Source organism: Agelaius phoeniceus, chromosome 34, assembly GCF_051311805.1.
Source record: "Agelaius phoeniceus isolate bAgePho1 chromosome 34, bAgePho1.hap1, whole genome shotgun sequence".
Classification (NCBI taxonomy): Eukaryota; Metazoa; Chordata; class Aves; order Passeriformes; family Icteridae; genus Agelaius; species Agelaius phoeniceus.
The window spans coordinates 2,611,611-2,628,119 of NC_135298.1; positions in this window are offsets into that span (position 1 = coordinate 2,611,611).

A 16,509-nucleotide genomic window follows, 5' to 3' on the forward strand; every position below is an offset into this window, starting at 1 on the left:
AAGGACAGTTCTTTTCCATAGGAAGGAAAGCACAGAGCTCCAAAGTTTTGGAAGGCAGGTGAGAGCCTCAGTAGGCCAAGGCCAGCCAGACTTGTCAATAATAGCAGATTGTGGGTTTAGGGAATTTTGGAGGTGGAAGCCCAATCTCGGCCAAGGGCACCTGGAGAAGCAGGACAGTTCTTTCCCATGGAAGTGAAGCATGGAGCCTCCCCAGTGTTTTGGGGACAGATGAGAGGTGAAACCACTGCTAGACTGACTTGTCCTGGCGATATTCCTATGGGAAGAATCCCTGGGCTGAAGGAAATTTGGAGGTGAAATCCCAATTCTGGCCATGGCTGCCTGAAGCAGAAGGACAGTTCTTTCCATTGGGAAGGAAAGCACAGAGCCCCAGTGTTTCAGGAGCAGATGAGAAGTGACCCTCAACATGCAAAGGTCCCTTGGACCAGTCAGGCAGGCCATGGGAGGCCAAACCAGCCAGAGCTGTTCTGTGTTCCCTTGGTTTTATGGGGCTCCAGAGTGTCATAATGGTGACTTGATTCTATGGGTTCCAGCAGTGTCACAATGGCCCCTTTATTACAAGACCTGCAGTGCCACAGTGGCCCCTTGGTTCGATGGGGTCCCACAATGTCATAGTGGCCCCCAGGTGTCATATGGCCCCGCAGTGTCACAATGGTCCCAAGGATTCCATGAGGCCTTGCAGTGTCACAATGGTCTCCGTGGTTCCCCAGGCCCCACAATGTCGTGTGACTCCTCTGTTCCATGAGCCCTGCAATGTCACAATGGACCTTTGGACGCTGGGGCTTTGCTGTGTCACAATGGTCTCCTCTGGCTCCACAGTGCCACAATGGACCATTGATGACAGGAGGCCACTCTGTGTCACCCTGGACCTTTGGTTCCATGCAGCCCTGCAGTGTCACAATGGTCTCCTTTGGTTGCCCAGTGTCACAATGGACCAGTGATGACATGAGGCCCTGCAGTGTCACAATGGACCTTTGGTTCCACGCAGCCCTGCAGTGTCACAAAGGCCTCTTGGTTTCACGAGGCCCCACAAAATCACAATGGGCCCTTGGTTCTCTGGGGACCCCCAGTGTCACAATGGTCTCCATGATTCCATGGTGCCCCTCAGTGTCACAATGGTCTCCATGATTCCATGGTGCCCCTCAGTGTCACAATGGCTCCTTGGTTCCATAAGGCTGTAAAGTGTCTTAATTGTCTTTGCACGGTTCCATGAGGCCCAGCAATGTCACAATGAACCTTTGGTTCCATGGAGTCTTGCAGTGTCACAATGGCCCCTTGGTTCCATGACACCCCAAAGTGTCATAATGGTCTCCATGGTGCCATGAGGCCTTGCAATGTCACAATGGACCCTTGGTTTGATGAGGCCTCTGTGTTTCGCAATGATCCCTCCAATTCATGGAGCCACACAGTGTCAGTACGGTCCCCTTGGTTCCATGAGGCCCAGCAATGTCACAATGGTCCCTTGGTCTCACTAGGCCCCACAGTGTCACAATGGTCCCTTGGTCTCACAGGGCCCCACAGTGTCACAATGGTCCCTTGGTCTCACAGGGCCCCACAGTGTCACAATGGTGCCTTGGTTCCATGGCCCTTTGCTGGTGCATTCCCTCCTGCCCTTCTCAGGCCGCCCTGCCAGCTGAGAAATGCTCCTTGGGCCTCGGCCTTGGCCAACAGCCCCTGGGCTCAGCTCCTCTGCAGCTCATCACAAACACTGTCTGCTCCAGGCACTGCTGCTGCCCAACCAGCTCCTGGTTCCTTTAGCAGCAGCCCTGGGAACTGGTTTTGTTCCCTCAGTGGCACAAGATCCCTGTTCTCACCCTGCCAAAGAAAGCTGTTGGTGCCCAGTGCGGCCAGGATGAAGCATTGCTGGGACTGAAGCCCCTCTCTTGGGGCCCTGCAAACAGCGCTCCAAAAGGAGCCCTTGGAGCTCTCCTGGGCCAGCGACTCCCTCTGAGCGGGGCCTCTCCCAGCCGGGAACTCTCCCGTTTGCTGCACTTGGGGATCCTGAACAAGCACAGAACCTGGGCCGATCCCCCCACTCCTCCAGGCTCCCACCAGAGCAGGCTGTGGCGCCTTCCCCTCCACGTGAACAAGCGGCGGCGACTCCGCTCCCATGTGAGCAACCGCTGCTGCCGACCCTTCCCAAAACTGAAGAAAAACAGATCACCATCCCAAAAGTCAGATCTCCCATGGCCTATTGAACGAGGCAGCGAATGAGGAGGGCAACCACGGGAGACCGTGAGGATGAGGAAGAGAAGCCCCGTTTCTTCCCTTTACGGCAGGTGCCGACGGCTCCTGGAGTTATTGGCTTTGTACACGCCCCGATAGACACCAGTGTTGTGCGAGCGTTCAAGAAAGAGATGGGAAAATTAATGGATGATCCTTTGTGGGTGGCAGAAAGGCTAGATGAATTTCTAGGGACCAGCACCTACACCGAGGAGAATCTCCAAGGGATCATGAGATTGCTGTTCAACAATGAGGAGAGGGACATGATCAGACTAGCCGTGATCAAAGACTGGGAAAAGAGAAACCCCAACAGGGAAAGCGGGGATGAGAGATGGCCAAACCAAAAATTGTCCTGGAATGCCCAGACGGAGGAGGGGAGGCAGAAAATGATAATTTTCAGAAATATGATAATTCAGGGTATCAGGGAAGCGGTACCCAAGGGACAGAACATGAGGAAGGTACTCAGAGAGTGCCAGGGAAAAGATGAAACTCCCACGGAATGGTTGGAGAGGCTCCACAAGGGCTTGAGAATGTATTTGGGCATGGATCCCGATTCTCCGATCAGGGCGGTTTTGCTAAAAACTCAGTTTGTAGCAAACTCCTGGGAAGACATTTGGAAAAAGTTAGAAAAGATACATGGGTGGCAGGAAAAGGGGTTGCAGGAGCTGCTTCAGGAAGCCCAGAAAGTCTACATGAGATGAGACGAAGAGAAACAGAAGATCCAAGCGCAGGTATTGGTAGCTGTGGTAAGGGAAGCACAAAAACAGGAGCAGGTCAGAGACACGGTGAAGAAGGCGCTGGCAAAGAAACAGAACTCTTCCCAAGGAAAAGGATCAAATGATCAGAGGAGAGATTTCGAGTGCTATTACTGCAAGCAAAAGGGACACATCCAAAGGAATTGTCCCAGCAAAGCCAAGGACCAGGCAATGTTTCAAGAAGTTTAGGGGTGTCAGGGGCTTCTCAGTTTGGGGTCCGGAACACCGAGGGAGCCCTTGATAAAATTAAAAGTAGGACCCCACAGGCAGGAGATGTGGTTTATGGTAGACTCTGGGGCGGAACGGACAGCGGTGCAGCAGCTGCCACAAGGGTGCTCTCTGAGTGACGACTCACTGATGGTAATCGGGGCAAAAGGGGAACCCTTTGAGGTTCTGATCATAAAAGATGTAAAAATAGAAACGGAAAACAAAAGATGTACAGGACATATATTAATGATACGGGATACGGATTTTAATTTACTGGGGCGGGACATGATGGTAGCCCTAGAAATCGGCTTGACAGTGGAGAATTCCCGGCTCAGGGTGAGAATGTATAAACTCACTGTTCAGGAAGAGGAGAAAATAGACCCGAAGGTGTGGTATGTCGAAGGGGAAGCTGGGAGGTTGGACATAGAGCGGATTTGTGTCGAAATTGGGAGACCAGAAGACCCTATACGGGTCAAACAATATACGGGTCAAAAAATATCCCACCGCCATGGAGGAGAGAAAGCGATTGAAACCAGTGATTGACGAATTGATAAAGAAAGAAACCTTGGAGCCATGCATGTCTCAGCACAACACCCCAATTTTGGCTGTGAAAAAGACAGATGGGAGCATTAGGCTGGTGCAAAAATTAAGGGCTGTGAATCAGAGCACTAAGACTTTGTTCCCCGTGGTCTCAAATCCTTACACTTTGTTGAATAACATTTCTCCTGAGGACACGTGGTACAGCATGATTGACTTGAAGGATGCTTTTTGGACCTGTCCTTTAGCAGAGGGCAGCAGAGATTATTTTGCATTTCAGTGGGAAGACCCGGAGACGAACAGAAAGCAGCAGTTCAGGTGGACATCGTTGCCTCAGGGCTTCGTGGATTCCCTGGATTTATTCAGGCATGCACTTGAGCAGGTGTTGAGTCATTTTGTACCAACAGAGGGGACAAAATTGCTACAATATGTAGATGATTTGTTGGTTGCAGGCCCAAGGGAGAAGGTTGTAAGGGTGAGCACCATTGAGCTTTTAAACTTTTTAGGGGAAAAGGGGTTGAAGGTGTTGAAGTTGCAGTTCACAGAGCCTGATGTCAGGTACTTGGGACACTGGTTAACCAGGGGAAAAAAGAAATTGGATCCAGAGAGGGTGGCAGGGATCATTGCCTTACCACCCCTCAAAAAGGGAGGTCAGACAGCTTTTGGGGTTGTTGGGATATTGCCAGCAGTGGATTGAAGGGTACAGCGAAAAGGTGAAGTTTCTATACGAGAAACTCACCACAGAACAAATCAAATGGATGGAGAAAGACAAAGAAGAATTCAGGGGAGTCAAGGAAGCACTCACAGCAGCACCAGTGCTGAGCCTCCCTGATGTGAAGAAACCCTTTCAGTTGTTTGTGGACGTGAGCAGTCACGCAGCACATGGGGTGCTGACACAGGACTGGGCAGGGGTCAGGACACCGGTGGGTTACTTGTCGAGGCTTTTGGATCCGGTCAGCAGGGCTGGCCCACCTGCGTGCAGGCGATTGTCGCTGTAGCATTGCTGGTGGAGGAAGCCAAGAAGGCAACCTCCGGCGCACCGTTGGCAGTATTTGCACCGCACAACGTGCGGGACATACTACAGCAGAAGGCAGAGAAATGGCTCACTGATGCTAGATTGCTGAAGGATGAGGCCATTTTGATTCACTCGCAGGATTTGGAATGGAGAACAACAACCGCACAGAACCCTGCACAGTTTTTGTTTGGGGAAGCTTCAGAGGAGCTTGTTCACGATTGCATGGAGGTGGTTGAATTACAAACAAAGATCAGAGAGGATTTAGAAGAGGAAGAGTTGGATGAAGGAGAGAAGTGGTTTGTGGATGGATCAAGCAGGGTAGTTGATGGGAAAAGGAAATCAGGATACGCAGTCGTGGATGGACAGACAGGAAAAGTGATTAAAGCAGGTCCCCTGAGTGCGAGTTGGTCAGCACAGCCATGAGAACTGTATGCAGTTCTGAGAGCCTTGAAGGGACTGAAAGGGAGAAAGGGAACAATTTTTACAGATTCTAGGTATGCCTTTGGAGTGGTTCACACTTTTGGGAAAATCTGAGAGGAAAGGGGGCTGATCAACACAAGGGGGAAGGGACTGATGCACGGAGAATCGATCCAGCAAATCTTAGAAGCTCTAAGGGGGCCGGAGGAAACTGCAGTGCTCCATGTAAAGGGACACCAGGCAGGAATTCAGTTCCGAACCAGGGGAAACAATTTGGCGGACCAGGAAGCCAAGACCATGGCACTGATGACGGTGAATCCCCCGGAGATCAAAGGGACTGAGGTCCCAGATGATCCTCCACAGCCCTCTCAAGAGGAGATTGAATGTTATGAAAAGATTGAAGGAAAATTGAAAGAAGGTAAGCGGAGATTACCTGATGGGAGAGAACTAGTTTCTAAAGGTTTTACCAGGAGGATTTTGTGGAAACTGCACCAGCGAACACACTGGGGGCACAGGCCCTGGCAGAGCAATTTTTGAAATTTTTCGGGTGCAAGGGAATTTATGAATTGGCCAAACAAGAGGTACAAGGATGCCTGATTTGCCAGAAAGTCAACAAGACAAGGGCAAAACAGGCCATCCTGGAGAATCGCCCCGTAGCGTACTGACCATTTGAAAGAATTCAAGTTGATTTCACAGAATTGCCAAAAGTGGGGAGATTCAAATTTGTGCTTGTGATCGTGGACAAATTGACCCATTGGGTGGAGGCTTTTCCTAGCCCATGGGCAAGGGCTCAGACAGTGTCCAGAAAATTACTCGAGGAAATTGTACCCCAATATGGGGTGGTGAATTGCATTGATTCAGACCAAGGAACACATTTTACATCAAAGATTATTAAGCAGATGGCTGATGTGCGAGGCATTCGGTGGGAATACCACACTCTGTGGCATCCCCAGAGCTCAGGACAAGTGGAAAGGATGAATCCGACTTGGAAAGTGCAGTTGTCTAAATTAACTTTAGAAACTCGGATTGGTTGAAATGCCTGCCTCTAGCATTGCTTAATATCAGGATGATGCCTCATTCAGAGACGGGACTCTCACAGTTTGAAATGCTGTATGGGATGCCATATAGACATGGAATGCCGGTGGGACACGCCAGGCTTGAGACTGTCAGATTCAACCATATTTGGTTACAATCAACAAAAATTTGCAAGAACTCAGGAAACAAGGGATAATATCTCAGAGTGCTTCTCTGGGATTCACTATCCACAAAATCCAACCGGGTGACAGAGTGCTTGTGAAAGTGTGGAAAGATGTACCCCTCTCCCCTCACTGGGAAGGCCCCTTTCTTGTGCTCCTGACAACAGACACAGCCATTCGGATGGCGGAGAAAGGCTGGACGCACGCATCTAGGGTGAAGAAAGTCCAACATCAGGAGGAAGCGCCCGAGTGGAAGGTCACTTCTTCCCCAGGCGACTTGAAACTCAGACTCCAACATCCTTGTAAATGACCAACAGTGATCGGACAGGTCGTATACTGTCTGACTGTGTATGCTATCTGTTTGTACATTTCAAATGTGAATACTGTCAGGGGGTGTTTGTTGTACACTGTAGAAGGGGACAGAGGCCAAAGGGGTTGTGCACTCAGTGTCTGGAGGAGGAGCTTGAGCTGACTGACCAAATCCTAACCCTAGCCACAAATCTAGGAATCATTGAATTAGATTCACAGGAATGGTTTCAGATTTTTCAGAACGGCGTGCGTGGAAAGCTTAGATCAAAGGCAGAGATTCTGGGTGTGGAGTGCCGGAAATCAATCAAGGTACCGTGCAGTTCAGATGCCGTCAAGGTTTCACGGTGAGGCGCCTTTAAAAGGAGGTATGCGGCTAGGTCAGAAAATGTGTTCCCTGAAGAATACTCCTGCTGCTGCGAAGATGGTCTGCCCCACCGCTGGTGGCACCCCAGGGGGAGGAGGCAAAGGCAGAGGAGTACGCCTGGTGGGAATCCTGATTGGCCTGAGCCTGGCCATGTGCAGGACGCAGGCTGCACATTGAGGTCCCAATGAGAGGCGGAAACGAGAGCTCTGCAGATGAGTGCGGAAGTTGCACTCAGGTGGTCCCAGTTGTGCAAGGGGATGGGAAACCCTCAGCATACCAAGCCCCGGAAGAATGCATCAAGGAGCCTGGCAGGTACTGTTGGGTGAACGGCACAAGGGTCAAATTATGTAAATTGGACAAGGAGATTTGCTGTATCAATTCTGAGGCAGGGTCAAGGAACGGGCAGTCAGATGAGCACAAGCATCAGATACGGAAACAGAGTGCAGAAATAATGTCAATCCCCGTTTGTAACCAATGCAATCGAACCATGTGGGTTGGGGGAAAAACTGAATCGATCTTTGTCGTGTATCACCATGTCCCTGTTCAAATATGGAATTCAATTTTGCAATCTTCATGGTGGGACAAATTGTTTGATGGGGCCTGGTGGAATACAATTATGTTCTTTGTGCTGTGTTCAGTAGCTATTCTGAATAATCCTATTCCTGCCATGTGTAATTCCTTGTTTTATTAGACTGATCCACTCCGTCGTACAGGGGATGCAGATAGCAATAGTGCCCGTGGACCCGGAGTTGGCTTCCGGAAGCAACACACCTAAGATCATCAGCCTGGGAGAAAAGAAGTATGCCAGCAATGCTGCCAAAGTATTGGCAAAATTTAAGAAACGAGCGAAAACTAGTGTAAACAATACTGAGTATCAGGGTATTCCACAAGGGGAGTACCGAATAGTTTAATAGAGGTTACTCTCTTTGTGAAAGACCCTTAATGGTGGCAAATAGAAGTAGATATAAAAAGAATTTAGCAATTTGGGCTATAAAAGAAGCATGAATTAAATTAGTGATATAAAAGGGGAGGGATTGTAATATATGGTAGGGATAATTCATGCTATTAATGTATGGTAAAAAATATTATGAAATCCAAAAGCATGTCTTTGACCATGCCAGCCGGGAGCAGCTGTCTATTTAGATTCAACTAGTTCCCGGACACATGTTAAGATAACGATCGATGCCTTAACGTAAGGATAGAAGCATCCAGGGCGATGATCACCGGTTTCCCGAGTCCTCAGGAGCCACCCAAGAGCGATTATCGCCTTGCCAATTGCATCTCTCAAGACAGTCAGCGGCGCCAAACTGATACATCTGCATACACGGCTTCCCCGGAGCCGCTTGACACCAATGGCCCACCTGGACCCGGCTTTTGTCCAGCTCCGCACATGGAAAGAAACAGCGATGCGTGTGAAGAGTTACAAAGGAAATTTGGTCATCTTTGCCTCGGGCACAATGAACTGTATAAAACCTCGCTGCAAGAAGCAGCGTGCATGAATGGGGGAGACTCTGACACTCGAGGGGTCAGGTCCAGGTTCACCCAGCGCCAAACTCGGGCTCGACGCTGTCTCTTTGGCTGTGGTGGTTTTGAACATCGGAATTCGGTCTCGCAGACAAATTAGTAAATCTTTGCTAAATTTTTGATAATTTTGGCTCACGATTTGATCATTTATAACAATGGAAAGCAAAATTCCAACTCTTCACCTTCTCAGGCCATCCCAATGGATTTGGGAAGTTTGCAACATTTTGGAACTCCTTGAGTTGAGCAATGGGAAGTAAAGCTTTTCTGAATTGAGGAGTCTTAAACGCCCGATTCTTCTGTGCCTTCAGTAAGGTGTTTTTGTGCTGAAGGAAATGACTTCAATGAGAAAATAATTTCAGCAGGGAGTGAGACCTTCTGGCAGAGACCAAGTGTTGCCAGCAGTTGCTCCAGGTGCTGCTGCCAACAGCCCCTGCAGGAAGGAGCACAGCCCCCAATGCACGTGGGCTTTGGCTCCCTGTGGCACAGAAGTCCCCCAGGGGCACAGGTCTCTGGGGCAGGAGATGGGCACTAGGGCTCGGGGGGTGGCAGCTCTGCTTGGGCAGGGACTCTGCCACACCTGCTGATGTCAGCACTCCCTGGGCCCCAGGGGTCACAGCAGCATTCATGCCCTGGCCCACACGTTCCCTGTCCATGTCATACCCGCGGGTTTAGGACGGCCACCAGCTGGGACATCTCCCAAGGAGGCTGTGGCAGCTTCTCTGGAAGGTCCGTTGACCTTCCAGGCACAGCTGCGTCAGCAGCCCTGGGGCTCCTTCTGCTGCCCTGAGCCCCCAGAGCCGGGCAGCGTTTGCTGATGGTCTGAGCCCTTGCTAAAGATCCTGTGCGAGCTGTCTTAGACACCTGGTGCCAGGGATTCCTTCCAAGCTGGGCCACTTGGGCTGGGCTGGGGGCGGCCCCAGGGCAGAAGGCAGTGTGTGCAAGGGCCCTGGCTGGCACGCTGCAGCACGCTCAGCGTGCCATGGAACGGAACCCGGTGACCAAGGCCCCTTTGTGACACGTGGGAAATAGAAGCTTGCCCGGCTGCTGGGAGCACGCAACGGGGCAGAACAGGACAGAGCGGTGCCGTGAGGAGCCCCCGCAGAGCGCACTCGTTCCTCTCTGACCCGCAGCCTTTGCGAGGCCTTATTCCTGCAGCTGAGCTCCAGGCCAGGCCACAGGACTTGGTGACACGTGGCCTTGCCGAGACTTCTCTTCTGCAGGTGCTCTCGAGGGCAGGGTGTGGGACTTGGTGCCCCAGAGGCATCTCCCATCCCTGCCACCAGTGCCCTCGAGGCCCGAACACAATTGTTGACAGGAGTCTCCTGTCCTTGTAGCAGGAGCCCTCGAGAGCAGAGTGCAGGACTTGCTGTCCTGTAGCCTTGCGGAGGCTTCTGTCTTGAAGGTGCCTTCCAGGCACAACTGCAGGACTTGCTGACTCAGAGCTTTTCCGAGGCATCTCTCCTGCAAGTAGCCACAAATCCAGGCACTAACATGGAGCAGAGACCCCTGAGAGTGCCCAAGGTGCCCTGGGGGGAAGAGGAGGAAGAAGGCCCTGCAGCTGCCCCAGCACAGGAGACCAAAGAGGTGCTGCCATTTGAGCAGCTGCAGGAGGGTGAGTGGCAGAGCTGGGCCACAGGCTTGGTGCCTGCAGCCAGCTTGGCGCCTTTGCATCCCATCCCATCCCATCCCATCCCATCCCATCCCATCCCATCCCATCCCATCCCATCCCATCCCATGCCATCCGCTGGGCCATGCCCATGGACAGGACAGAAAAGGGGCTGGGCAGACACCCCGCAGAGGCTGTGCTCCATCCCCTGGGGCATCCCGGGGCTCTCCCTGCCTGGGCAGCGCAGGGCTGGGCCGTGTTCTCCGGCCTCTCCCGCAGCCCCTCAGCTCTGGCTGCGCTCGCTCTTTGCCAGGTGCAGCCCTGGAGCGCACACAAGAGCAGGAGCCCGCCCGTGGCCTCTTCCGCAGAACAGCGCAAGTAGCTGCAGCCATCCCCACCTGGGCTGGGCCTGCTGGCACCGTGCTTGGAGCATTGCCTGCAACATGCCTGGCTTCTTGCCCTTCTCCTACAGCTGGTTTGCAAATTCATCAAGAAAATTCGGGCGGAAGAGACCAGCACCATGGGCACTGGGCTCAGAGCCTATTGGCACATCTTCAAAACCAAGACCAGTGCTGCTCTGCTGGATATGCTTGTCGAGGAGGGCTTTTCCAAGTCAAAGCAAGTAAGCAGCCTGTGGCCAGGCTTTGATCCTGCCAGGAATTGCTTGCTCTCCCAAGCCATGCCTGCTGCTCACTGGAACTCTTGGAGGCCATGGCAGCGTGGTGGCAAGGGAAGCACTTGTCTGGAGATGCTGGGGACATTCCTCCCTCTGGCAGCTTTCCAAGTCTCCCCGTGCCTTCTCCAGGTGCCCGCCATGGTCAGGTACATCCACCAGTGGCTCCTGGCCAATCAGTTTGCTGAGCACAGGCTGAACAGGAGCCTGCTGGATCTGACGGAAGCACAGCCCGCTGACGTAGTCATGACGCTCCTGCGTGTGGCCCCGTCCTGTGACAGGTATGGGGCCCACGTGCCCAGAGGGGCTCAGGGCTCCCCAGCCCATCAGCCTGTACAGCCTGGCCCAGGTTGGACAGGTTGTAGCCTGGCGTGAGCAACAGAGAGTTCCAGGGCCCTCTGGCTGCTCCCTTTGCCAGCCCTGGCACGTCAGCCCCCGAGCCTGCTGCCATGCTCCCTCGCTGCCCCTCAGGGGCCTGTCCCCACAGGCCTGGGCTGCCTGGCTGCTGCTGGCCAGTGGCATTGGGCAGAGGCAGAGCTGGCAGCCAGCTCAGCTCCCCACTGCTGCCCAGGCCCTGCTGCTGTGTCTGAGACCCCCCTGAGACAGAGCTCTAACCCCACAGAGCTGCTTTCACCATGTGGAAGAGCATCATGTGCTCGCCCAGGACTGCAGAGCCGGCGCTGCTGATACTGCTGCACGTGCTGGGGAGCTGGCCCAAGCACAGCACGTGCACCGCCGATGGGGACAAAACGGGTGTCTTTGGCCTGGCTGTGAGTTTCTCTAACTGGCCTTTGCTGGCCCCAAGGCCGCCTCTCCAGCAGCTCTCCATCCCCCTTCCCTCACTGCATCTCCCTGCTGCAGGCGCTGGCCTGAAACCTGGCCCAGGGGCAGCTCCAGGCCCAGCAGGCCCCGTGCTCCTGCTGCCTCTCTCCGGGCCTCTCCCTGACAAGCTCAGGCCCTGCCACACAGACACCTGGGCACTGAGCGCTCTCTCGGGGGGCTTTGTCCTTTGCAGGCAACCGTGGTGATGTGGAAGATCCTCCAGGTGCCCTGTGTGCCACATATGGTGACGGTGTATTTCCCCCGCCTCTTTGTGCATCTGCTCTCCCAAGTGTTCCTCAGCACTCTGGATATGCCAGAGGAGGTCGATGCCTTCTGGAAGGGGATATGCCAGGAGGAATACGGCCTTGCCACCAGCCCCAACAGGTGCTCCATCCCACTCCTCCTGTCCCTGCCATGTCCCTGGCCAGGAGCCAGTGCTCCCAGCATGACCTGGCCTTTGCTGTGCACGCAGGTTTGCAGTGCAGACCCTGAAGTCCCTGCTCTGCCGAATGCAGCACAAGGATGTGGTGGTGGCAATGGAAAGCCATTGTGGCTGGGACACGCTGCTATGTGCTGACACCCACCACTATGCCGTGGCTCTGCTGGCCAGGTGAGAGCCTCTTCTCCCCACAGACTCTGACATGTGTGCCCAGGGAGCTCCACAGAGTCCCCGAGTCGTGGGCCAGAGGGCCTTGTCACCGAGGGATGGCCAAGCAGACTGGAAAAGGCTGGCAGAGGAGGGTGCCCAGAAGAGCTGCCTCTCAAATAGCCCAGGGCCTCTTGCAGGATGCTGGGCAAAGAGCAGAGCTCTGTGAGTCACTCCTGGCAGAGGTTTGTCCCCCTGGCCCACAGCCTTGGCTCCTTTTTCTCCTGCCAGGGAGATGTGCTGTGTCTCCATCCCCTTGTGCTCCCGCATCGCTCGCTACCTGCTGCGGCTGCTCAGCACACAGGAGCCACGCTGGCAGCTGCCCGCCCTGGCCTTCCTTGTGGAGGTGAGCCTGATGGCCAGCGCCACCTGGCTGAGCTGCCTGCCAGCTCTCTGCCCTCTCGCAGCCGCCGCTGCCTGGGACGGTGCCCGCGCCCTGTGCTGCTGCCTGGGCCCAGCCCTGTGCGGCTCCGGGCTGCTGCCGGCCGGCTCCCCTGTCACTGGCCTGTGCCTTTCAGGTCCTCCAGTTCCTGGACTTGAGTGAACGTGGTGCTAAAAGAGTCCTGCAAATCTTGTCAAGGCAGCTGCAGAGCGAGTGCAGAGAGAGGCGTCGCCTGGCGCTCAGGGCCCTTCTTGAGCTCATTGAGGAGCCCTTCATGGTGAGAAGGAGGCAGGGGCTGAGGCTGAGCTGGGCAATGCAGTCGCTTGGGCTTGGCAGGGCTTTGGGCGCTGCGGCAGCTGCTCCCAGCTCTCCTGCCTCCCACTTCAGCTGCCCCAGTGCTTGGCGACAGGCCTTTGGCCTCTGGGCCCTGCAGCAGCAGGATGGCATTTCACCAACTTGTCTTTCGCACAGACCAAAAAAATGTGGAGCCTGACTGAAAGTCTTGTGCACTTCCTGTGGGATGCAGATGGAGAGATAGTTTTCATGACAGTCATGCTACTCAGCTTCATCATCTAGGACAATGCCACGCTGATGCCCGGCCCCATCACACTGCAGCTGCTTGAGGCGCTCCTGCCACTCTTTGACCACGTAAGGCTCACTGCCCCCAGCCACGGCCACTGGCTGCTGCCCGGACACTTGGTGCCCTGTGCATTTGCAGGCCTGCGCCAAGCTGAGCCCCGTGCAGCCGCAATGCTGAGCTCTTGTCTTCTTGCTTCCATCCAGAACAATTGGCAGGTTCAGCTGATCTCCATCCTGCTCTTCCGAACATTGGTGACTCTTGCACAGGAAAGGGAAAAAAAGACCCTGAAGACACCCCTGCGCCAGAGCCTGCTGCCCCTCTTCTTCCACTGCCATGATGACAATCGGCTTGTGGCACAGGTGAGGACTTGTGGGCTGCTGCTGTCCCCCTGGCAGGGGGCTCGGCTGCCTCCTGCCCTGGCGCCTGCCGGGCTGCAGCCTCCTGCAGGCCTTGGCACAGGGACGCGAGTCCTGCGCCCTGGGCTGCGGGGCCATCTGCGCGGCTCTGCTGCTCTCCAGGCTTCTCAGGAAACGCTGCTTTGTGTGGCCAAGTTCCTGAAGAGGAGGGATCTTGAAAGACTGCTGAAGAGCCAGAATCTGTGGAAGTTCAGCAAGTGCCTGGTAAGGATGGCCTGCAAGCCCCAGCCTCAGTCCGGAGAAGCCCCCTGAGGGTGGTGCTCAGAGTGCGGGGATGGCAGCTGTGCCCCTGCCCGCTGCTGCAGCCAGAGGCCGCGCGGGCTCTTCTCCAGGCTCCCGTGGGCCCGGCGTTGCTGCGGGGCGGGCCGGCCCCGTGGCTCCCCGGGCAGCAGCCGGCGCTCTGCCCTCTCCCCTCGGGAGCCCGGCGCCGGCGGCTGCTGGCCGCGCCTCAGGGCTGTGGGGCCAGGGGAGGCCGGGGCTGGGCGCAGGCAGCGCCCGGCCCAGGGGCTGAGCCCGCGCCAAGCCTTCCCTCCTGCCGCTCTCTCCAGCTGGCAGAGAACAGCAGCAGAGCGGCCGAGCACCTGCGCCGGGCCCTGCCCTACCTGCAGAGCCCACAGGAGTCCCTGCGAGCAGCGGCCATCAGCTTCATGGGTGAGCCACGAGCCCCGGCTCCCTCCCCGGCCCGGCCCGCCGCAGCTCGGCCCCAGCCCTGCCTGCTGCCCTGGCAGCGCCAGCCGGGCCCGGCGCCGTGGAGGCCCGCCTGGCCTGGGCATTGCTGCTGCCGCCCTCTGGCAGCCGTGCCCTGGGGCGGCAGCGTGCGCCAAGGGCCGGGCTGAGCCCTGCCGGGCCAGCAGCCCGTGTGGCCGCAGCGCCGGCAGCGCCGCTGGCAGGGAGCTCTGCCGCTGGCGCCGTGACAGGCTCTGTGTTCACAGGCACGGCTGCGCGGCACCTGAGGGGGAAGAAGGAAGAGCTCCGGCTCATCTGCAGCGGTGAGTGAGGCCAGCGGGGGCTGCAGGGGCAGCTGCAAGCCCTGCCCCGGCTGCCGAGGGCTCTGCTCCCTGTGCGCACCAGGGGCGGCGTGGCCAGAGCACACCGAGATTTCAGGGCCACCCGGGGCATTCGTGGCCAGCAGCGTCGGGCTGGTCCCCTTGCTCCCTGCTCCCTCCTGCCCATTGCTAGAGCCGGCTGCCATGGCCCTGCCAGGGGGCTCTCCTCGACTCCCCGCAGATTTGGGATCTGACCATGGCTCTGTCCCTCTCTCTTTCAGCCCTTCAACACCTGACAGAGGACACCAGCAGTGCCGTGTCAGACGTGGCACTTCCAACATTGGATGTCCTCCAGGCACTGCAGAGTGAGCCATATTCCATCTTCCAGAGGCTGCAAGATCAGCTCCGCAGGGCATGGAGGACTCGGCCTCATCTGTCCAGGCTCGGCTGGCTGCGCTGCTGCAGCTCTGCAGAGAGCTGATCCCAGAGGCTCTGTCTGCTGGGGCCACCTCAGCCAGCAGGAACTTTCCATTTCCCTAAGATTATTCTCTTCTTCTTTTGTTTTTTTCTTTCCTATATGAATATAAAGTGTGTTTTAATACCCAGACTCCCAGGAGCTTTCTTTTGCTACCCAGGCTCTGCAGGGCATAGGGGAAGAGGGGGAGAAGGGTGCCTGGGCTCAGCCAGCTGTCCAGGCATGCAGTGTTGCAGGGAAAATGGCCAGAAGCCCCTTGGCCTTTGGTGGTTCTGCTGAAGCCTTTGTGCTGGTGACAGAGCGGCTGGGCAGGGCCCGGAGCTGCGGGGATCCCTGTGAGAGCGGTGCCTGGAGATGGCCACAAGCCCTGGGCCAGGCAGGAAGCGCCCTCTGTGTCCTCCTGCCCGTCTGCTGCTGCCTGCCTTGCTGAGGGCTCCCGGCTGCCTCTGGATGGGGCTCCTCTGGAGCTGCTGTGGGGCTGCGGCGCTGCTGCTGGGCAGCTTGGCCGGGCTGGGGCAGCCCCTGAGGGGATGGGGCCATGAAGGGATGAGGGGCTGGGAAGCTCTGACAGGACACGGCAGTGTGAAGGCACGAGGGGGATGTGTGAGGGAGTGGGTGGCTGTAACTTTGGCTGGAGGGGGAGTGGGTTGGAGACAGAGAGAGCACTCACCCCGATGTTCATTTGGCAAACTGAAAACGTTTATTCTCACGCCCTTCCTTCTAACACGCCTTTGAAAAACCCAGTCTGGATAATTTCATTGCTCTGATCTCTATGCCCTGTCAGAATCTGGCCAGTGAAATGCTGCAGCCCTGGGAGAGATGTGACTGGGCGAGGCCCCTGGCAGTCAAACCAGGGCTGGTCCATTCACACAGCACGAGCCAGCCTGCACTGTGACACACGGCAACAGAGTGCAAGGCACAGCTCCGGGTGCTCCCCAGGAACCTCAGCTCTGGGAGCGCTGTCTGCCCCAAGCTCCAGGGGCTGCAGTGCGAGCCCGGCTGGGCTCTGCCCTGGGGCCATCCTGCAGGGACAGCTGGACACAGGGAGCATTCCCTTGCCACAAACAGCCAAGCCAGGGCTGCAGGGCAGCTGCTGCAGCCCGGACTGCACTGTTGTGTGCTGTGCTCTGGGGCTGGGGCTCCCCACACAGGGCACTGGGCTGGTGTGCCACAGGAGACAGAGAAGCTTCAGCTTCAGCCTAACTGAGGTGGGTGTGTGGGCTGGGAAGAGTGGGGAGGCTCAAGGGGATTCACAGAGCTCATCCTGCTGCAAGGACGAGGAAAAGGGAGAGGGAGCTCAGCAGTGAGGAGAGCTGAGGGCTGGAGAGTGGCTCTGAATGACACTAAAATCCCACTGG